This window comes from Sciurus carolinensis, unplaced genomic scaffold, assembly GCF_902686445.1.
Source record: "Sciurus carolinensis unplaced genomic scaffold, mSciCar1.2, whole genome shotgun sequence".
Taxonomy (NCBI): Eukaryota; Metazoa; Chordata; class Mammalia; order Rodentia; family Sciuridae; genus Sciurus; species Sciurus carolinensis.
Genome location: NW_025920144.1, coordinates 1,655,329 through 1,676,837, shown reverse-complemented (window position 1 = coordinate 1,676,837; position 21,509 = coordinate 1,655,329). Strand labels below are relative to the sequence as shown.

At 55.3% G+C, this 21,509-nt stretch overlaps 1 pseudogene; it reads left to right on the top strand.

Annotated features, from left to right (window-relative positions):
* The first annotated feature begins 1,125 nt into the window (after positions 1 to 1,125).
* Positions 1,126 to 18,587, top strand: LOC124974356 (RNA-binding protein 38-like; annotated as a pseudogene).
* The last annotated feature ends 2,922 nt before the right edge of the window (positions 18,588 to 21,509 follow it).

Genomic DNA, 21,509 nt, shown 5'->3' with positions numbered 1-21,509 from the left:
GGCCGCTCCATCTCGAGGGCTGGTGAGCTCTGCTGGGTTTCCATTCCCACTCCATGCAATATGCACACAAAAAGGGCTCCATCCATCTCACATCTTTGGGACCCATTTTAATGTTCAGAACCTGAACAAGGACCTCACCTCACTGTGGATGCCAAGCCGCTCCACATAGCCTTGCACTGTTCTCCTGAATGAGGCGTGGCCGTCCTAACAACAAGGGGCGTGAATCTTCCAAGGACATCCATCTTCCCGATGGCAGGTGGAGGAGTCCAGAGGATGGGACAGGGGAAGGGAGAGAAGCGCCATCCCAAAGGCCGAGAGTGCTCAGGGAGCACATGGGGTATTGCAGGTTTTCTTTTCCTGGCACTGGGGTTGAACCCAGGGGGGCTCCCCCACTGATACGCACCCCAGCCCTTTTGAGTTTTATCTAAAGACAGGGTCTCACTCAGTTGCTTAGGACCTTGCTAAATTGCTGAGGCTGGCTTTGAACTTGCAATCCTCCTGCCTCAGCCTCCTGAGTCACTGGGGTCATAGGTGTGCATTGCAGGGACCTAGAGGGACACACATGGGCAGGCAGAGTCCTGGCAACTGGAGAGCAGAAAATTTATCATGGGAGCACCAAGCAGCAGTCCGGTCACTCACTGACACCATGTTCGCTTCCTGAAGTTCCCTGGGGAGCCTGGGGAGCCCCAACAGGAGCAGGTGCCTGCTGAGGCACGGCCCTCTCTGCAGCAGCACCAAGTGATGCACCCCAGCACCCAGACGAGTCTGCAGGCGTCTTGAGGGCACCCAGGACAGGGACACTCCAGGGACTGCCGTGTGGCTCTGGGAGCCACTATTGGGTTCAGGAACCCACTAGAACTTGGGCCAGTACCATAGTGGGGGCTGAAACAGAAACCTGGAGAGCAGGCGTGGGGCAAGGCCAGTCACGCTGCCACCTCCCGTGCTCCAGTTGGCACAGGTGAAGTCACCACCTCCCCTGGGCGAGAGGAGCCCGTAAGGAAGGGAAGGGCACCCACACGGGACCTGCAGGGAAGTCCGGAGCTGCCCGCCCAGGCGAAGGCCTACTTACTCCTACTTCACAAGCCTGGGCACCAGTTCCTGCTCCTGGAGCAGGTAGAGGGGTCGATGGTGACAGGCAGTGGAAAGCGCCAAGACGTGGTGACCAGTGCTGCCCTGAGACTGGGACACACGCTCCTCCACAAGGGTGAGGCTGCCACCAGTGCTGGATTTGCAACTGCTCGGCTCCGATGTGTGGCAGGACAGTGGCCAGCAGCAGGGTGATGAACGGCCATGGCCCTGTGCAAGGAAAACTCGATTTGTAGAAACAAGTGGTCGGCCATGAGCCTTAGACTGCTGTCCACTAAACCAGAAACCCGATATCAAGGTGACTGGGAAGCCTACAACCCGGGGACACAGTACGGAGACAGACCTCAACATGCTCACCCACACGCCTGTGCTGCAGCCTGGGTGCTGTGTCCCTCAGCAGCAGGATGGATGGGCACTGTGTGCTTCAGGGGCATCCCCACTGAAAGGTGGCTGTTTTCCTCAGGGATGGAGGCCTAACAGCAGAAGGTGGCAATGTCACTCGTGGGGGAACCTGTCTTTCAGGGGCGGTAGACGAGATGGAGTGTGACTGCAGGGCTGTGTGCACCCAGGGCCAGGTCCACACACCTTGCCCTGGACAGGAGCCTGCCCAAGAGGCCTGCCCATGGAGGCCATGCACAGCTGTCTGTGTGAGGGGAGCCGGGCAACAGGGGAGGGTCTACACCTACACATAGGACGTGCACCTATGCCACCTGCTTCAGGCTCCTCCCCAGTGCCGCCCAAGTCGCTTCCCACATGGGTTCTGCCCTGTGTATTTATAGGCTGTCTCCTCTGGACTACCAAATGTCCAGCACCCCTAACAGAACCAATGGTGCCCTGGCATGCAGCAGGTGCACAGTGACAACATCTGTCAGCAGGGACAGGTGGAGTTCCCAATGACCATTCATCTCTGCCTGGCTTCTGCTCCTGGCCTCTCAGGCCCAGGTCCTCAATACCAGACACAGGCATGGGACATGGGAGGGGCACCTGTCTAGTGCCTGTGCCCTGCATGGGCACTGGGTGTTTCTGCTGGCTCCATGGGGCCCAGAGCCACTCCATGGGGACATGAAGGGAGGTCTCCAAGGTCGGGCTGGGTCCGGTCTGTCAGCTGTGAGTTCCCTGGCTTCCCACTTTGTGCCTCTCTGAGAGAGTAATTGCATCGTTCCCTTGAGCTCACTCCTCAGTGGAGCCAGAGCTGCCATCACTGGAAGCTGCCAGGCGAGCGTCAGAGGCAGTGGAGATGAAGACAGATGTGGGAGGCAGCTTCCTGAAGGGCTCAGGCTTCTCGAGGTTTCTTCCAACAGCTGCCATTAGGAGGAGCACTCCCAGACCCCGGGCTCTGAGAGCCCACTCTGAGGCCCCCCTACCCATCATGTGAGCCCCCAACAGTCACCTGGCTCTACCCATGGCTGGGAAAGTTTCACAGCCTCTGCATCTTGGTGGCAAGACCCAGGACTGAGGTGACAGTTTGGAGGTGGCCACTTTTCCGGTCCCATGGGGTGCAGCCTGGGGTGCATCTCCATAACTGGGAGGGCCTAGACCCCTGAGTTTCCAGAGAGTGCTGGCCTACTGTTGACCCAGCGATCAAGGGGCACTGGAGGGAAGGCCCAGAGGCCCTAATGGGCACCGGGAGGCAGCCAGCAGCAGCGGTGATTCATGCTGGCTGAGCCTGCCAACAGCAGCATGCGCAGGGAAGCCCACCCCAGCAGGGACCAGTGTTATTTTAAAATATGGGGAAAAAAACAACAATAAAAAAAACAGAGGTCGGGATGGCTGGTGTGCCAGGAAAGGCTGAGATGGATTTGGAGGACGGGCCATTTGTTGGGGGCCAGACCAACCCACACGGGACTCGAATCAACTGTGCCAGGGGAAGAGGGGACCCAGCCAGGATGGTCTTGGCAGCTGAGAGCCAGGGCTTCCTCTGCCCAGGCTGGTGGCCATCTGCGTCATGGGGCAGGGAAGTGGACCTGGGACCTCAGGGCTGCAGCAGTGGCTGAGAGTGCCAGCAGGACCACCAGGGTGGGGCCACCACTGTCCCCATGGCCACCAGTTCCAGGGCACCACTTGCAGAGCTGTGGGGGAGGAAATGGCTGTGGCTCTGGGGGGACATTGAGCCCTGGCCGTGTGCTGTCCATGCCCATCAGTACTGGGGTGGTGACTCCCATTCACACGATGAGAGAGAAAGAAGAACCGATTCTTTCAGACCAGAGTCCGCAAACCGTGGCCACGTCTGACCCACTGAACGCTCTGGGTACATGAACTGTACCCGGAGCCTCGTCTGCCTGTGGCTGCTTTGAGCTATGGTGGTAGAGCTTCTGACCACCAAGCCCAGTGCTCACTCTCAGCTCCTGCAGGAACTGTCCACAGGCTCTACCTCAACTCTGCTCTGCCCGTACCTGGCACCCACCCTGCCTGCCCACACACTGCGTTCTGACCTGTCCCCCTTAAACTGGGCGTCTCTGCCTCCTTGCCCCCTGGTGGTGTGCTCTCTTTCCTCAGGGGCTCTTGGGGCACAGAAGAGAGGCAGCACTTAGGGAGGCCAATGGCCAGCCTCCTCAGTCCCTCTGGCCTCGCCTCCCAGGGCACCGTTACCTGAGGATCTTATGAGCACGCAGGTCCGGTTAGCCTGGCACTGCCCACAGCCTTCCCCACCGGCTTTTCTCCACAGTGAAGGGGAGAGGGACACCCCCCTGGTCTGGCCTAGTGAGTGGCCAAGGCAGGGCTCAGAATGAGGGGCCTTCTTCTGGCCACACTCTCACACACACCCCGGGGGGAGGCCCTCCAGGAAATGGCTCCCAAGAGAACTTCAGGTGACCAAGTGAAAAGAAAACAAAAGCCAGGCACCAGAAAGTCACCAAGGGGTGTGTGGGAGCAGGGACGACTCAGGAGGGGGCTTGTCCACTGTGTGAGGACACGCTCATACCTGTGTAAAGCATTGAGGGCCAGCACCATGTGCCGCCCTCTGGCCATCTTGGGCCCTGGCCTGGGCGCAGTGTCCTGAGAGGTCAGCTCCCATCCCACCAGTGCTCTGCCCTCCTGTCGGAGCTCACTCAGTCCAGAGCAGGGCAGGGAAGGGCAGGCCTTCGGGCACTCCTGGGCTGAGCACCAGGGCACAGGCTGGGGACCTTCTGTGTGGCATCTGGGCATTCCTCAGACGTCACCCACAGTGTGGCCCTGCACACACCATGTGGGACCTCACCCTGCCCTGCTCTCTGTGCACCCTGGGGTTGCCTGCCAGGAAGCAGCCTGTGACCTCAGGCTCTGGTCCAAGAGACCCAGTCAGAGGGCACTCAGCACTTGCTCCATGCCCTGGCTGCTTTGGCTCTAGGTCTCCACTTTCTGCGAAAACCCACCTATCTTATGGCGTTTTTTAAACGAGGAAAAGGTCCATGGAAGCCCCAAACACTGCTCCTTCCAGGGTCTGAGGGCTAGTTTGTTTCTTCCTCCTACAGGAGCATGGTGGAGAGGTCAGGACCCTGCCTGATCTGAGAACCACAGGTCCGGGAACCACTGCCTGCCCTTCTTCCTTAGGATGCCCGGGGCCCAGGCCACACCCAGCACGCCTGCCAGGAGCCCTGCCTGGCCTAAGTTTTCTGGCATGGATCCCAAGGCGCTCCACACACGGTGGCATTTGCCATGCAGCCCTGGTCCCAGGCAGGGTGACATGGCGATGCCCACAGGGAAGGCTGGAGACTGAGCAGAGAGGCTGGGTACTTCCTCCCAGTGACCTCTGCTCTGGGGTCGCTGTGATGATGACAGCGCCTCTGTGATGATGGCAGCTCTGACACCCACCCCACTGCCCCCAGCCCCTCCCTCAGGTCCTCGGATAGTGACAAAGTCTACCAGATAAAGTACAAGAGGCCCGACTAAGAATGGCCGTCTGATGGAGGACAAGAGTCCCACAGGGAGGGCCAATGCTGCATGGATTCTGTGGCTGCTGACCTCTGGGTGCCTGGTGCATCTCCGAGGCTCGCCCTGCTCACACCCATACGTATTCCACCCACCTGAGTGTCTGGCGCCCCAGCCGAGGTCCTGACAAGTGGGCAGCTCCTCTGCGCCCTTGCTGGGAGCACCCTGCTGCCTGAGGTTGTCCTCACAAGGCCCCGTGCCCAGGAGAGCAGGAGGGCACAGTGACTGCAGCCACGCTCACCCAAGGATGGCCACCAACATGGTCCCCCACCTGGCCTCTGCAGGTGTCCGGTCAAAGGTGCGTCCTGGGTCACCCTCCCTACCTGGCATGGCCCAGCGACCCCGCAATGAGCCTGCACCCTGTGACTATGTTCCTGTCCTCACTTTATGCCAGTGCTGTGACAGGATGGCCACCAACACATCCCCTGGGACCCTGCTGTGGGCTCAGGAGTCCAGAAATGAACAAAAGAGGGTGAAATCCAGGAGTGCAGAAAGATGGCCCACTCGCCTCGCCCCTTCCTAAAGCATCTTGCCCTCCTCAAGTGTCACTGGGTCTGTGCGTGCCAGCCAGCTGTGGGCCCATCCCGTGCGCACCCCCATCACACGCTTGACCGCCTGCCCTGAACTGCTTCATCACCCAAGGCTGGTGCCCAGAGGCGGCTGATGGGCCTGTGGTGGTGGAGGGGCTCCCGAGGTGCCTATCCAGATCCCTGGCCCCGATTGTGACTTCTCTCAGCAAGGTTCCCCCAGGGCCACAGTGCAGGGAAGTGACTGAAGTCCAGGCAGGGACGTTGCCATGATATGGCCGTCGTGGTGCTTCAGCCCCAGAGCTTGCTGCCTTGGAATAACTGACGCTCTGTCACAGGAAGGGAGGAAGAGCATCGTGTGGCCTGATGTCCCCAGCTCCAGAAGAAAATGATCACGTTCCCGTGGCCAGAGGAGTCCCCAGTCAGGGACCGGGAAGAGCGAGCCCAGGTGGGAAAGCCTGCCTTGCTGACTCTGGGAGGGAAACAGATGGATTAGAGAAGCCGCAGGGACATCCACTGGGAAACCTGCCTTCCTCTGGCCCCCAGATCCTTTCCTTGAAGGGACAGCCTGCGAGAGCCTGTGGCTGGCGTCCCCCACCCCAGCCCTGCGTGGAGGAAGACAGACAGGAGGGAAAATGCTGTGGCCCACCGCTCAAACAGTTCAGGGTGGTGTGGGTGGAGAAGGGAACCCTGGCCACCACCCCAGAGCCCTGGGTGAGAGGCGGCGGCTTCTCCATGGCTGGGGAGAGCCCGTGTCCCCCACCAGGCACTGTGACTCTGCCCCACCAGCTCCTGGGGGTGTGGAGGTGGACTGGCTCCTGGAGAGGCCCACAGTCCTGTGCAGCACCTGGTGTGGCCATGCTATCTGCTGGGAGGCCTGTGGCTGGCATGTCCTTGTGTTGCTCCGAGCAGCTGGGCCCTCCCACTTGAGCGTCCATCTCAGAACCCTCCAGGCCCCGACTGGCCTGGCACAGACTCCCAGTGGCCTCTGTCCTCTGGGAGCCACATCTCAGATCCACTGGGGAACCCGCTCTCCCATCTCAGTGTAACAGGGCTATCAGGTGGCAGGAGCAGCCAGCACGAGCCTCCTCCAGGGCCCCCAAGATGTGCCGGCTTCTCCTGCCCACCTGATGTTCATAGTTTCCATCTGAAACCTGACCTGGGGCCCTGACGTGGAGCAGTCCTGAGCACGAGGACCTGGCCACTCCACAGTGGTGCAGGACGTGCAGACCAGCAGAGCACCCCAATTCCTGCTACTCTTGTCCGGCAGCACTCTTCCTCCTCAGAGGTAAAGACTGGCGCCTTCTAAAGGAGCTCCAGGTGCATCTAGAAGGAGTCTCAGGACGAAGGTCTACAGTGGCTGATCAGCACCCCAGGGATGAGAAGGCACTGGGCTGGGAACTGTGGAGGCAGCTGGGGAGGGGAGATCTGATGCTGGATGGGTACCAGGAGCATGTCGGGGTACCTGGGGCCCCTGGGACTCTGGCCAGGCCCCCAACCCTCTGACATCTCAGGAAAAGCATGTGCCTCCTGTCAATGCAGCTCCCTGGAGGAACCTCAGACACCCCACCTCCCCAGAGACACCCTGGGACCACACTAAGGGTCCCAACACGGGGGTCCAAGACCCATTGCACTCTTGCCTGAGACCCCTGGGGGGGCCACACACTGTACCAAAGCAGCGCCCTTCGTCACTGGGCAGGGAGTCAGGTGGAACATGAAGTCCTTGAAAAACGTTAAGCCTAAACATTTTTTTGGAAAAGGCAAAAAGGATATGAGGTAGGGAAGGAGGGGAAGGAAGAGCAAGCAAGACCTTCGCAGGTCAGAATGCCAAAGGCGAGGCATCCTCACTGAAGAAGACGCTGCCCAGAAACTCAGAGACCTCGAGGAGGCACCAAGGCTGCTGAAGCAACCCACGGTGGCAGGATGTGACCAAATGACCCTTGTGTTCTGGACTGAGTGAGCCTAGAAGGAGGTGGCCAGCCCTGGTGGGAAGCAGGACAGGGTGGCTGTCCAGCTCAGGCAGTGCCCCCTGGAAAGTGGGCCACACAGGGCGGGGAGCCAGCCAGGCCTAACCAGCTGAGCTGCCACAGGAGAGGGAGCAGAAGGCTTCCTCAGAACCTGGTCCCCTTGTCTGTGGGGTGCACACCACCACCTCACTGTCCAGGGCTCACCTGGGCAAAGCCACACCTCTCGGCTCTCCCAAAAGATACCCAAGGCAGGTGTAAGTTTGCCCAAGGTCAAGATCAGGAGAGTGGCAGAGCCACCTTCCAAACAGCCTGCCTGATCCTGACCTCAAGTCCTTGACCACAAGGACGGTGCTGAGTGGGGCTGGCGGGCATCAGCGCTCCCACTTCACCCCCGAGGAGATAAAGCACATCCAGGTGGATAAGAGCCAGGACCGTGCCCGACAGGGTTCAGCGGGGATTTGAACCCAGGGCTGTCTGGTCTGAGTCTCTGCCCTCCCCAGGACGCCATCCTGCTGTCTATAGGTCAGATGTGGGAACCCACATGTCACCCACTCTGGGTGCCTCTGGTCCAGCTGGATCCTGAGTACACCTGGCCAGTGCTCACCAAAGCAGCTACTCCAGAACTCTCCCTCCTCTCCCTTGCACAGGGAGAATGCAAGTCCACACGAGGGGGAACGGGATGCAGGACTGGAAGCGAGCCCCGCAAAGGTTCTCCGGGTGGGCATGAGCTCTCAGACACCACATGGGCTCAGAGAGAATGCAGAGCAACCTCGGAGCATGACCAGGTGGACAGGCAGGCCTGGGGCTGCTGCCGTGATGGACACTGGAAGCCATTGCACAGCAAGGGGCTGACTCTGCTGAAGGTTGTGGAGGCTCTGGCCTGCGACTGGGCAGAGCCTATTGCTTTGGGGTGACACACGAGGTGGACAGAGCCAGTCGTCCCACAGGGAGACAGAGGAGGAGAGACAGGGTCCCACCGGTCCCCTTGGAGGGCACGCCCCACCACGGCCTAAGACCTCCCACGAGGGCCTGCCTCTTAGAGTTCCCGTCACCTAGCTGTTGCCATGGCCTGGGGACCAGGCCTTAACACGGGACCTTTGGGAACACATCGGATCCGAGCCATAGCACTGCATTTTATTGCACACCTACTAGGCTGCCGGCATGGTGCTGGGTCATGATGGTGAAGAGGACAGACAGGTCACTGCTCTTGTGGAACCTGCAGCCTGGTGTTTTTGCATCGGTAGCTCATGTTTTCACGAGGCGGGGCAGAAGGGAAAGCAGGCAAGCCCAGAAGTCCACTGCCAGTGGCAGCCAGTCTGCAGTTAGGATGTGTGCTCGCCAGGCTGAGCCATGGGGACGGGACTCTCCCACAGGAATGAATGACAAACATGGGGCACAGGCCGCCCCCGTGCAACCCTGGGCTGCAGCTGGAGGAAGCAGCGTAACTCAGGGCTTGAACACGGAGAAGCAGGCACTGTGTGTTTGCCTGTGTTTGTCCACAGACATGCACACACTGCACACGTGTGCACACAGGGACTGGTCTCCACTGGGGTTGTCTGTGAAGAGGGTCCAGTTCTCAACAAGGGCAATTCTGCCCCCATCCCCTCTCCAGCCCCCAGAACACCTGGCATGCTTTTGGTCATCAGAACTCAGTAAGAGGTGCCAGTGACATTCGGGGGACAGAGGCCAGGGTTGTTGCACACATTCTAGCACATGGAGGACAGTTCTGCCACAGGCACCACTGGGTCTATGCAGGCACTGAGACCCGGCACCCAGCACCCTGGCAGCAGGCCTCTTCCAATTGGAAGAGTGAACTCAAGGAAGTGCTTTCAAAAGGACAATCACGGTGCCCAACCGGAGACACGCTCGACCTCAAGGCCCCACAGGCCAGACAGGAGGACTTCAGTCACTACACACATGCACTATGAGGGTTCATAACCTGCTGAATAAGATATCTTGAGTCCACACTGAGAAATAAGAAAACAAATACTGTGTGCGTGTGCATGCGTGAGTGCCCAGGCCGCAGGTGTGTGGCATGGAGAACAGTCCCTCCTGGGAGCAGAGCAGTGACTCTGCAGTGAGGGGGACCTTGGAACGACCATCGCCCTCGGCAGCCAGCCTGGTGGATGCAGGATTCGGGCAAGAACCAGCAGTGGATGCTCACAATTGAGGAAGTGGCCCAGGAAGCCAGGGAGGTCTCCAGGGTCCTCAAAGTGCCCTCCAAGAGGGTCCCTAATGGCAAAATGAGGGACAGCATCTTTGTGGAGAAACCTGCCCTGCACGGCTCAAGGGAAGATGGAAGAGGACACCATCAGCAGCGGGCAAGCCAGCGTGTGTCCCAAGAGTCACCACCCACCAAGAGCAGGAGACTGTGGACGAGACAGCGGCCAGCACTTCTGCAGGAGCGTCAGGGTCACTACACACACAGAAATACCAGCTGAGGTTTCCAGAATGCAAGGGTACTGCAGAGACAGGAGGAGACGCCTCAAGGGATTCGCCTCTCGTTTCTCTAAGAAGACATTTCTGGATAATGGGCAAAATTCTGAGGAAGTCTGTAGGTGAGATGATAATACTGGATTGAAACCGCTGGGGTTCTCAGGATGGAACTGTGGGTTGAAAAAGTCTTTTTTTTTTTTTTTTTATTCTTCAATAGTTAGGGGTGAAGAAGCACCAACCGTTACCCCACATAGGAGGTCTTGGCTCTGTGGTTCAGAAGAAACAGTATGTGTGGGTGAAAACCCAGAACAGGAAGACAGTTGCATTTGGGGTCAGACATGGTTTCTTAGTTTTCTTTGCAACTTTTCTCTTTTTGGGGGTTTTAAAAAAATATTACCACCAAATATTCTGTCACCACCCTGGTTCTGCCATTTGAACCAGGGACAGACCTGGGCACATTCCAGGTATGCACAGAGTCCTTCAGGGGTTTTAAAATAATAAGCATCTCATGAAGAGTCACACTGAGGCCCGGGATCGCTGTCCCCAACACCTCAGTCTCCCCAAACCCGACGGCTCCGAGCACGAACACCCGGCCACTCGCAAGGGCAAGTTTCCCCATGCCTTGGCACCATTTGTCTTGTTTTGCCAAAACTCGTCCTTGTCTCATGCAACCAACTCTTGCTCCTCTGATGGAGACCCAGGGCCACTGGAGAGGCCCCATGGGTGGCTTGACACCAGCTCCTGAAGGCGAGGGGACTCTGTTTGTGCTCCTCTGCTTTCTTCTTTGTCGATGCTTCCTGGGTGCCTACCATGTGGTGCCTACTAGTGCCAAGCTCTGGTCTAGGGTAGAGGGAAACAGAAATGGGATGCGGAGACTCTCTTCCAGGGAGGCTCACAGAGGAGGAGCCAGGCCCTCAGACTCTTCTTCAGTGCCAGCAGGAGGTCAGTGTCAGTGGTGAGTTTTCACAGCAGGGACTGTGTAGGGAGTGCTATCTCACCTGGTGGCCTCACTGGGAGGGGACAATGGGAAGAGACCATGAAGCCTGGTGAAGGGGAGAACAGGAGCGTATCTGTATCAGGAAAAGATGGTTCCAGGCACAGGGAGGAGGCGACTCAGGGGCACTGATGGCCAGAAGGTCAGACGGCTGGGATGTCCTTAATGATCAGAGTGGAGAGGAACGAGCATCACATAGGGCCACAAGGCCCTAAGGACAGAGGTTGGACTGGCATGGGAACATGTATGGTTCAGGGAGATAGCCTGTTTCCTCAGAGAATCCTGACTCTGCACTCAAAGAGAATGGTGCTTCACCCAGACCACCACGGCTGGCGCTGCACCGCCCCGCTTAGGTCTGGCCAGCAGTGACAATGGCCCTATGGTTTTAAATGGCTGGGGAGATCCTAAGAATAAACATTTCATGACACAGAAAATGACAGAACATTCCATCACTCCTGAAAATAAAGACTGACTAGAACAGCCCGGCCACTTGTTCACCTCTGTCTCAGTTCTGCTCAGCAGGACGACAGACATCCTACCTACAAAGTGGGCTCCTCACACCTGCCCTACAGGAGCGGTTGCCTCACCTTTGGCTGCAAAGCAAACACATGGTCAGCTGTGTGCAGAGTGCCTAAGGACGCTAACAACAGGGCTCTAATTTACGCTGATCTGGGTGGCACCCAGACACCAAGTTTTTAAAAGTCCCTGAGGCCATCTGGATCCGCAATCAGGCTCCGAGGGAGGCTGGGAGGCTGGTGGGGCACACAGAAGGGTACTGCACTGAGATTCAGGGTTGGGGCCTTTACCATTACACCTGGTGCCTCTGTAAAACCTTAACAATTAAAGAAGTTTGTTTGAAATGACTTATATAACCAGTCTGCTCAACAACATGACAAGTAGCATCCTGAAGCAGTAGGCACTGTGTCAGTCCAAGCATATCTGCCCTGCTGTGCATCACTACTGTAGCCAAACCCAGCCAGGCTTTAAACCTTGATCTACCACGTCCTGTCCGGTGCTGCCAAGCTTTCACCATGCCTGTGGGTTTAAGTTCTTCCAGGTATGATACTGTCATGATTTCCTCCTGCTGACGCCTCATCTTTTCAAAGGTCCCTCATGTGCACAGAATTTCAAGAGACGCATGTGGAGTGGGCACACAGGTATCACGCCCCCATTCACCAGATAAGGAAACTGAGGTTCTGGTGGATCTGTGACCAGTAGGGACTCCACCTTCCCTTCTTCAGCTGAAGGAGCAGCACATCTGTAAGCTCCTCTTCTCTGCCCTGCCTCTAAGTGGAGGCAAACTTCCACCTGGTGGACTGTCACTTAAATATCAAAAAGGGATTCGTGGGAACTTAGCAAGGCATTTGGCACAGGGTTATCCTGGAAAAAGAAATAACAGTGAATGATCTTCCTGGGTGGGCACTACCTGGGGATCCTGTGGGCCATTTTTGGTGACCCGCAATGACCAGACTACTACTGGATTTACTGGGCAGCAGCCCTCCCCTGTGAGATGCCCTGAGGCTCCTGCTCATTGCCTCCACACCCTGCTTAGGACACTGGAGACTCTGAGCTCACTGCTGCCTCCGTCATGACTAGGCCCCTTCTCACATAGCTGAGGTTCAACCTCAGCTGTCCTGTACTTCGAGGACATTCACCCTAAAGGCAGGCCAGCCACCCCACGTCCTGACAACCCTTGGTGACTCTAGACCATCGCCGTGTGTGCCCTGACAAGACAAGGGTCCTGTTTGACTGCTGTGTCCCGAGACCAACTGCCCTCTTCAGCTCTCTGGTACCGACAGGCAAGGAAGATCCAGGCCCCTCTGCAACACAGGAGGGAGAGTCAGACCCAATGGGGTGAAGGCTGAGCTGCTCTGGGAATTTCTGGGTGGAAACGAGAGCAACACGTGGCCTCTCTCCTGTGGGCATGATGATGACATTCTCCAGCAGCGCTGTGCATTTGGGAGCACCCCAGGGGCCCTCCATGTAAGGCAGAGTGTGCCTGCTTCCCCATCACCAAACAGCTGCCTCTGGTTGACACTGAGTTTTTTCATACTTCAAAACAACAAACCAACCAAACAAACAAGGAATTTCAAGTGCTTAGGTGAAGGCAGCGATTCCCAGCCTTCTTCAGGCCCCTGCCCAGATTCACAGCATCTGGAAAAACGCATGGGTAACGGCTGATACTATGAATAGAGATGGATCTTCAAGGAAGAGGGGAACATGGCTCCTGCTGCACTGTAATTAGGCAGAGGGGAGAGAGAGAGGAGGGGAGGAGGGAGAGAGGGAGGGGCCATCACTGATGAGGGCACCAGGCTCCCAGGGCCTGCACCACTGATGAGGGCACCCGGCTCCCCAGGGTCTGCACCACCAATGAGGGCACCCGGCTCCCCCGGGCCTGCATCACTGATGAGGGCACCCAGCTCCTGGGGCCTGTACCACCAATGAGGGCACCTGGCTCCTGGGTCCTGCGCCACCGATGAGAACACCCTGCTCCCAGGGCCTGCACCACCGATGAGGGCACCAGGCCCCACCAGTGCACCATGATCCGAGCACCCAGCTCCTACATCTGAGCTCCTCTCCCGGCGCCCCGCACCTGCCCTGGGGGCTGCAGCTACACAACCAGTAGCCGTGAGCGGTCACCTTGCTAATTCAGTAAGTGAACTCTGACAAGCCTAAATTGGTTGTTTGGATGGATCCTCTCTCTTCCTACCTCCACTGGCTGCCCAGAACCTCAAATAAAATAAATTAAATAAAACACAAGACACCATCCCGGTCTTTTATGGTTGCCTTCTCTAGCAGTAGTCAGAAAATCGATAATGATACCGGGGCTGGGGGGCTGGGGATCCGGAGGGCTCTCTTCTCTTCCCTCACCCTGCGCAATCCCCGTGCCTCCCCGGACAGGGGTGGGCTGGGCCTGGCCGTTATTCCGCAAGGCTGCCACAAGGGTCTTCAGCCAGTCGGAGGCAATGGTAAGAAGCTTACACCTTGCTGACAGCTGCTGTCAAACACTCACAAGCGGCAGCTTGATAATAACTTCAAAAGTGAGATACAAATGAGCGACTCTTCACGAGTGGGACATGCTGCTGTTCCACAGCCCACTGGCTCTGAGCATGGCAGGGACACCTGGGAATGGCTGGAGAGAAGCTGCATGGGGACACTGGTTGAAAACACAAAAACCAACCGCCACACTCAGACAATTCTGCCAGAAGATGCCTTGTCCCTAGAAGGGGGCCCCAGGACTTGGGGGTGGTTGTGAGGTCCTCCTGAGGGGATATGCAAGTCATCCAAGATGCAGCAGCTGAGATGGCGTCTCCCCAAGAAGCAGCTGTAGGGGATTTGCTGTGCACTCACTTGGAGCTGCTTCCCAGGACACCCTGTCTCTGCCTGCCCCTCCTGACACCACTGTGGGCTGCTGGTTTTTTTGTCAAACCGAGTGTTTTCCAAAAACTTGGGCTGCTTTCTCCCACAGGGAAGTCAACATTTAGCACAACTTGTTCAGAAAGGCACAAAGAAGCCCAGGGAGTACTGAGAACCCAGAACCCCCATCAGCACTCTCCACAGTTCCCCAGATGGAGGGGGCTGGGCTGCAGGCACAGGAGGCTGGAGAGGAAGAGAGGACAGCAGTGTTCACTCACCTGAGGGCACAGTCCTCTGCGAATGGCAGAGAAACACCCTCGCCGTGCAGAGGTTAGGGGACATTAAAAATCAAATTCACTGAAGCTTTCATACTTTGATATATACTCTTTGGACTGAAGCTGCTGTTTGGTTATATTGAGAAAGTCAAGGTGGTGGCTCAGGCTTGGGTGGAAAAGGTCATTCAGGACTTATGTCAATTTCAGGCAGCAAACCTGCAATTGTCCCAGGCTCCTGGTCCACACCTTCGCAGCTCCTGCTTCCTCCCTCTCCTTTCCCTGCAGAGGCCTCTGGGTCTTTGCTTCTGGGTTGGGTCAGCATTCAGCCTGTTTGGTTTGTATGTGACGCAGGCATGCCAGTGACCAGGCCCACGATGCTGCCTCTAGTTTCCACAGTAAAAGTCCCCTAAAGGACGCAGAAGCCCAAGGAACTGAACTCAAGGTGGAAGGGCCAGAAGCCAGCTGCAACCCATGGACAGGGGACCTCGCTTCCTGAGCAGAGGAACACAGGCTGGCCAGGTTCTCACTTAACCAGCGGGGAGACCTCAGCAAGTCACCTACACTCTCTGGTTGCTGTCTCCCATCTGTGAGGTGGTAAACACTATTTCCTGCCCCCAAGGGAGGCAGATGGATGGGGAAGATGTGCACTGTGCCTGCTGGGTGGGGCTCAGGGTGGTGCGTGGTCCACAATCAATTTCCTGAACACGCTGCAGTGAGGTTAGTCTTAGGAGCAGGACAAGAACTGCTGAGAGCAGACCTGACGTGCTAACAGGGAGACTCCAAGCGGTGCCATCAGCAAAAAACTTCTGAAACTATGATGTGCCACTCTGGACGCATAAAGGGCCGCTCGATCCTGGAAGGGGCTGGTGCTGGACACCAGGGCTGCATGGCCTGGGGAAGAGGATGCCAAGTCCTGTTGGGTCCTTGAACCTGCACCACAGCAGGGGCATGCCCCTGCCCAGGCCACTGTTCCCGTTCGGAAGACGTGTTCCTCCTCCAGGTGCTAATGCTGTGTCCCTCCTCAGGGGCACCCTTCCTGCCCAATCTGCTGCTGCCACGAGTGCACAGCGTGCTCGCCTGGTGGTCGCACCCCCGCCACCCATCCTTGCTGCCTTTCCTCGGGCCAGCAGAAGTCCCTTCCTCAGCATCCTGGTCTGTGGAGCCACCCTGACCCTCTGGCACCCCACCAGAATGATCGTGCCTCACCAGGAGTGTCTCACGGCCTGGCCTTGGCTTTTCCCTGTGGTCAACAGCCCCTGCAGCACAACCTCAGCAGGTACAAAGGCCTCCATGCTTCTGATGATCTCTCCAGGGTGAAACTCTGGAAGTGGCGGTGACGAACTGGAGGAAGGGGCTCCATCTGTGCTGATGGCAGCCCCCCACGGCCATCTGAGACAAGAAAGGAGCAGACCTGATCTCTGCTAGGGTTCACATGCGGGTTAGGTGCTTGGTCACAATGTCACAGCACTGAAAGGTGGGGGTCTGTGAGGAGGGACTGGGTGGAGGCGACCAGGTCATGACAACCTTTGCTGGACTTGTGGGCAGGGGTCTTGGTAGCAGATTACTGTCCGGGAGAGCAGATTGATGTGAGTGGGCCCAGCTCCTCCCCACTCTTGCTTCCTCCACTCAAAGGAACTGCCTTTGGACAGTTCCCTTAACACCATGTGGTGATGTAGCCAGATGCAAAATTGTCCCAGCACACAACGCCCTGATGCAGGAGGAAAATGACCCAGGATGAAGTGCAGTTTCACCTAGAAAGCTTCCAAGGGAGGCACCATCTCAGCAGGGCTCTGCAGGGTGCTTAGGAGTTGGATGGCAAAGCTGGGCTTGACCTTGCTGATGGGTGAGGCTGGGAGAGTAGGACAGGCTGAGGCCATGGAAGGGTGGGGGCGCTTCCACTAAACCTGGGGAGGGAGGATTCTGTCTCAGCCTCCTGCCACCCAACAGCAAGGAGAGTCTGGAGAGCGGGAGGGCCTCTGCATTTTGAAGTGACTGAGAATTTTCACTCTGAAAGTCAGAGCAACAGTGATTTTGGCTCTTAGAGCCCTGTTTCTTCATCTGTAAGTGGAGGTGACACATGAAGTCTCCCATAAGACTGAAGGAAAGAGGAGGACAGAGGTGGGATGTACCAAGCATGGAGCATGGGGTCCCGCACCAGCAAGCACCCGAGAGGCAGTGAGTGCTAGCTTCCATCTTGACAGAAGCCCTCTCTGCACCCGTGCCCCAGATGCCCCATTTGGGCATTTCGACATATTCCAAAGCACTGGCACGTCCTCTCTCCAGGCACGAGCTGCTATGCATCTGCTTTCAGGGTCTGTCTGCCTCCCTCCCCACCTGGCCTCTCAGCTCCAAGCCTCCCCACCCCAGCATCACACATGCTGAATCCTTGGCCAGTGCCCCTCTCCATCCCTGCTTTGCTCCTGCTCACCCCAGGCCCTGGCTACAAGCTGGGTCTGGGGTTCCATCTCAGGGGCCTGCATTCTGTGTTTTCCCATCAAGCTCATGCCACACACTGTCAAAACTGTCCCCTTGCATGACAGTGAGCAACATGAGGAAGCACAGACAGGGCTCCCGCACACAGTGGGTTAAAAATACCTGCATGAGACCCTGATACCCCGGGTACCTGTCATGCTTTCAGAACAGCTTCCTGCAGGACCCAGAGTTTCATGGCCAGATGTCCCTGATTCTGGCGTCCCCTGAGTCCATCCAGCACAATGGCCCTTGGCCTGCCTTAGATTTCATCTCCAGGTGCCACACTCAGCTCCTCCTGTCTCCTCCAGGAAGCCTCCCCGGGTTCCCCAGAATGGGCTTGAGTTCTGAGCTGCCAGGGCCTGCGGGACGGCCTTTCTGTGTGGATGGTGCTACTTCTGGACTCAGATTGGCCCGTCCTGATGGCTGAACTCTTCATGAGGCTGAGACCTGCTGCCCATGGTTTAGCTCTTGGGGCCTCAGTGTTCTCATTGCAAGATGAGAATATCGGTTGTGCAGTAGTCCTAGCGGCTTCTCTGTTCTGTTCCCAGATCCAGCAGCTGTCACTCGTGCTGAGCTGCTTGAAAGGCCTTGTCGGTGAGCTCATAGGAGCTTGAGCCATCACCACCCCTCTGACCTATCAGGGGGGGAATGTTTGAAGCAGATTCGCCCAGGAAAGCTCTTCCACTGGTGGGCTTAACACGGACATAAATGAGAAAGCCCTTGAAGCAGTATTTGGCAAATATGGAAGAATAGTGGAAATGCTCTTGATGAAGATCATGAAACCAACAAATCAAGAGGATTTGCTTTTGTCACCTTGAAAGTCCAGCAGATGCTAAGGATGCAGCCAGAGACGTGAATGGAAATTCCTTAGATGGAAAAGCCATCAAGGTGGAACAAGCCACCAAACCATCATTTGAAAGTGGTAGACATGGCCCACCTCTACCTCCAAGAAGCAGAGGCCTGCCCAGAGGTCTTAGAGGAGGAAGAAGAGGAAGCAGAGGAACTAGGGGACCACCCTCACGTGGAGGGCATATGGATGATGGTGGCTATTCCAAGCATTTTACATGAGTTTTTTCCAGGGGACCTCTTCCAGTAAAAAGAGGACCACCACCAAGAAGTGAGGGTCCTTCTCCTAAAAGTTCACCCCTTCTGGACCAGTTCGCAGCAGCAGTGGAATGGGAGGAAGAGCTCTTGTATCATGTGGAAGAGATAGTATGGAGGCCCACCTCGAAGGGAAGCCCTGCCCTCTTGTAGAGATGTTTATTTATCCCCAAGAGATGATGGATATACTACTAAAGACAGCTATTCAAGCGGAGATTACCCCAGTTCTCGTGACACAAGAGATTATGCACCACCTCCAAGAGATTATATTTACCGTGATTATGGTCATTCCAGTTCATGTGATGACTATCCATCAAGAGGACTATAGTGATAGAGACGAATATGGTCGGGATCGTGATTATTCAGATCATCCAAGTGGAGGTTCCTACAGAGATTCATATGAGAGTTATGGTTGAGGACTTATGGTCATTGTGGTCATGGAGTGCTGATTATTCACAGTAGATAAAGCTGGCAGCAAGAGAAATCAAATGCTAAGAGTTGTTGAAGCAGAAGAATGCTGATTGTCGATCAGTCACAGCAGTCGCATAAGCAGTGCTCATCAGAGTTGGTTTGGTGCAGGCAATAGGTTTTTGTCTTCAAGGGTTCTTATGGATCTGAGGAAGGCATTAGTGTTGGTTAACACTCTTAACCAGGGAGTGGTAGTTACTTAAAATTGAACAAATGGAGAAAGGGAAACAAAGAAATTGGCAAGTGGAGGAGGTACTCAGAAAGTTCTTGTGGCTATTTATATAGAGTTTATAGCTTTGGCTTTCATTCTGTTTAGCTGAAGCAACTCTGCAATTTAGAACTAAGTATCACTGGATATCAGAAAGTTGAGTAAGGGCTGAGGATGTAGCTCATGTTGTTTGATTCATTCTGTTATTTTCCCTTCCCCCACTCCTCCCACCCCTCTTTTCCCTCTATACAGTCCTTCTTTCCTCCATTCTTGCCACCTTCCCTAACCCTAACCCTAAACCTAACCCTAACCCTAACACTAACACCTCCCACCCCCATTATATGTCCTCATCTGCTTATCAGCAAGATCATTCGTCCTTTAGTTTTATGAGATTGGCTTATCTCACTTAGCATGATATTCTCCAATTTCATCCATTTGCCTGCAAATGCCATAATTTTATCATTTTTCACGGCAGAGTAATATTCCATTGTATATATATGTCACAGTTTCTTTATCCATTCATCAACTGAAGGGCTTCTAGGTTGGTTCCACAATCTGGCTATGATGAATTGAGCAGCAATGAACATTGATGAGCTGTATCTCTGTAGTATGCTGATTTTAAGTCTCTTGGGTATAGGCCAAGGAGTGGGATAGCCTGGGTCAAATGGTAGTTCCATTCCAAACATTCTGAGGAATCTCCATACTGCTTTCCAGAGTGGCTGCACTAATTTGAAACCCCACCAGCGATGTATGAGTGTACCTTTTTCCCCACATCCTTGCCAATACCTATTGTTGCTTGTGTTCTTGATAATCACCATTCTAATTGGGGTGAGATGGAATATTAGGGAAGTTTTCATTTGTGTTTCTCTTATTACTAGAGATGTTGAACATTTTTTTCATATATCTGTTGATTGCTTGTATATCTTCTTCTGTGAAGTGTCTGTTCATTTCCTTAGCCCTTTTGTTGATTGGATTATTTGTATTCTTGGTGTAGAGTTTTTTGAGTTCTTTATAGATTCTGGAAATTAGCACTCTATCTGAAGTATGATTGGCAAAGATTTTCTCCCACTCTGGTAGGCTCTCTCTTCACATTACTGATAGTTTCCTTTGCTGAGAGAAACTTTTTAGTTTGAATCTATTCCAGTTGTTGATTCTTGCTTTATTTCATGTGCTATGGGAGTCCTGTTAAGGAAGTCTGATCCTAAGCCAACAAGTTGAAGGTTTGGACCTACTTTTTCTTCTATAAGATGAATGTTTTGTATTGAGACAATAAACTTTAACGTGCAAAAAAAAAAAAAAAAAAAGATGAGGATATCAGAGCCTCCCTCTAGGGGCAGCTGAGCTCAGGCATCTTAAAGTCTGGCAAAGAGTGGGGCCCTTAACAAACCAGTGCTGCTCTGAAGCCATCTTTTTGCAACTGCAGCAGCACCCAGGGCAAAGCCCTGCACACAGTAGGTGCTCAAACAATGCCTAAAGATGCAGGAAAAAAATGCATGGTGTTTCTAGCTAGGTGGTCACAGGCAAGGATCGAGCCTTAGTTTCAGCCCCTATAAAATGGGAGTAATAATTGTATGTAACTTTCTTGGGTTCTTTGGAGAGGTACATGATGGGAGGGAAATAAAACACCAGCCCCAAGTAGGACTGGAATGAGTAAATATATAGTATTTTTGTGCTGCTTCCTAAACATCAGCCCTCCTGTTATGCACTGAATCTTCCTAGCTGCCACACAATGCAGGCCTCCCTTTAACACCATGAGGAACCTGATGCCAGAGAGATGAAGCCACTTGAACAAATTCATGGAGCAGGAAAGGCAGAGGCAGAAGCATGGAGTGGGCCCTAGAGCCCCTGCTCAGATCCACTGTGCTCTCTGCCTACCATGATGACCATTTCTTCCTGTTCCCACTTCACCCACCCACTCCAGGGAGAGAGGGCCTCCCTAGAAGACAATTCTGCAGGTATTGGTCCTATGTCTCTGTCCTGAAGGTGCAAATTCTTGGCTACCCTGAAAAAGCAGGCTCCAGGAGCAGCATGGCAGGTGCTTCAGAGATCACAGACCTTGGGGTTGACAAAACTGGGTTCCAGTCCCCATTGTGTCCCCATGCTGCTTCATGTCCCTGGGCAAGTGAGGGCCTCTCTCTGTGCCTCAGTTGCACATCTGTAAAACAGGATAGAAGAAGCTGCCCTCGCTGATAGGACTGGAGTGAGGACAAAGTCAGGGAGACCCTCGAGGGCCCATAGCCCGTGGCCTATCCTGGGTCCCCCATGCCTGTCTGGTACTGCATGCAGAGGGACAGTGGAGATTCCAAGAATGGCCCAGTGGCTTTCTGGCTGCTGCCTGCATGCTGACAGGCAGTGGTGATGGATTGGCCTGGACACACTCCTCTGCCTGGTGACTGCCTGGTGGCCCTGCTCAGGCCATACCACCCCGCTCAGGGCTACTCTGGGTAGTGACCCAGAACAAAGATGGCAGCTCTTGTGTAGGGAACAGATGGGTGGAAAATTGAGATAAAATAAAGAGGAAGGAGAAAGTAGAGAGGAGGCGAAGTGGACAGGGTACATAAATGGAAGCAGGGCTGGGGAGATGGAGGAGCTGGGATGCTGGGGAGCAGGACTGGGGCTCGGCTCAGAGCACCCCAGGTAGGCTTTGTCCAATGACCACAACAGCTCTGATGGTGATGGTGACAATGGCCACGCTGCACCAGCTCCAAGTGG